Source organism: Tamandua tetradactyla, chromosome 2 (genome assembly GCF_023851605.1).
Source record: "Tamandua tetradactyla isolate mTamTet1 chromosome 2, mTamTet1.pri, whole genome shotgun sequence".
Lineage (NCBI taxonomy): Eukaryota > Metazoa > Chordata > Mammalia > Pilosa > Myrmecophagidae > Tamandua > Tamandua tetradactyla.
The window spans coordinates 198,464,017-198,466,007 of record NC_135328.1 but is presented as its reverse complement, the minus strand read 5'-3'; the positions used below and the strand labels follow the sequence as shown (position 1 = coordinate 198,466,007).

The 1,991-nt window shown below is 34.1% G+C and overlaps 1 pseudogene; it reads left to right on the top strand.

Annotated features, from left to right (window-relative positions):
• The first annotated feature begins 432 nt into the window (after positions 1 to 432).
• On the top strand, positions 433 to 1,784 carry LOC143664038 (protein DBF4 homolog A pseudogene; annotated as a pseudogene).
• Positions 1,785 to 1,991: the final 207 nt, after the last annotated feature.

Sequence of the window (1,991 nt, the reverse complement as noted above, 5' to 3'; positions counted from 1 at the left end):
AATTTCTCAGCAAAGATATCAGTTATCTTATGCCAAATAAAATGAAGCTAAATTTGCACAATTCTTGGGTAGAATTTCTCCTATCCCAAGTCCAGAATCTGTATACTGCAGAAACAACTTCACCTCATCCCAGCCATTATGGAAATTCATTTAAGGCTCCAGACTCAGTTTGTGTAAGCAGAGGAAAATTATTAGTTGAAAAAGCTATCAAGGACCATGATTTTATTCCTTCAAATAGTATATTATCAAATGCCTTATCAAGGGGAGTAAAAATTCTTCATATTGATGACAGTAGATACTACATTCAACAAAAGAAAAAAGTTGTATTTACTCAAAAATCAAGCACTTCTCTAAAGAGATATGGGGGAAAGAGCTAGTACACAGAAAACAAGAGCAGGTCGACTGAAAAAGCCTTTTGTAAAGGTGGAAGATATGAGTCAACTTTATAGGCCATTTTATCTTCAGTTGACCAACATGACTTTTATAAATCATTCTATTCAGAAACCCTGTAGTCCATTTGATATGGACAAACCATATATCATCCAAAAGCAAACTCAGGTTAAACTAAGAATCCAGACTGATGATGATAAATGTGGTGGTACCCCAATTCAACTCCATTTGAAAGAGAGAGAGAAAAAAAGGATATTGTGAATGTTGCTTGCAGAAATACGAAGATCTCGAAACTCATCTTCTAAGTGAGCAACACAGAAACTTTGCGCAGAGTAACCAGTATCAACTTGTCGATGATATTGTATCTAACTTGGTTTTTGATTTTGTGGAATATGAAAGGAACATGCCTAAAACAGAAGAGAATAAAATACAGTGTTGGATCCCTTTCTCCTGTTACTGCAAAGAAGACTAAACCAAGAGAGCATCTAGAACTGCAATATATTTCTCAGGACTTCAAGGAAAATAAAGTTGTGCAGATGATCAAGCAAAATTTCCGGTGTAAAGAACCCTAAGGACCCGAACATAAATATATGTTAATTTCAAAACCCATCCCCTGCCCTTCTAGTGAACTGAGAGGACTTGAGAAAAAGACTAACAAATATTCCATAATAAATCCAGCTGAAAATGACATAAAACAGAATTTTACGCAGTTACTGTCACATAAAAATAAGCAAGGATGCATTATATTGATGTTTCTGAACATAAATGCATCATAAATGAAAGTGACTTAGAAGAACTAAGGGCAAATCACTGTCCACGTGGGCTCGGGCATTTATACAATATTCTAATTTCATTAAGAATAATAGTGCATCCGAACTGAAGCGAAAGTCAGATATTGTGACTTTTCCAGCAAAGGATCTGAAGGAAAAGGACCTTAATTCAACATTTGGTCGTGGTTCTGTTCTGATAGCAATAAACAGTTCATAAGATAACCCAACAATTCAGGCAAATACTCCATCCCATAGCCCTCTCATAGAAACAAATGATTGTGACACCAAGAGTATGCATAGTTTACCTTCTGGTAAAATCCATCGGAAAGTGAAAATATTAGGAATAAATAAGAAAGAAAATCTGGAACCAAATGTGGAATCAGATAAGAAAAGAACAGAGTTTCTTACTACACAAGAAGAAAACAGAATTTGTAGTTCATCAGTGCAGTCTTTACTGGATTTACTTCAGACTAGTGAAGAAAATTCAGAATTTTGGGGCTTTACAAGATATGCTGAAAACAGTAGCACATGTAATGTTATAGATATTTGGGAAGAAGAAAATTCCAATGATCTGTTGTCGATGTTTTCTCTTCCCCTACCACTTCTACATTCACTGGCTTTTAGTCTTTAAACAGTTTGTACTTTACAGAAGTGATAAGGATCATATTCTTGAAATTTTTATAAATATGTATAAAAATTCTTAGAATTTTTTGCCAACTTCGTTAAAGAACCGAATATAAATATAACAATAAAGGTGATGTTTGCTTTTTTCTACAAAATTGAAAAAAAAAAAAAAAGAATCAAGGCTACTGGAACACAGCTCAACAGTTT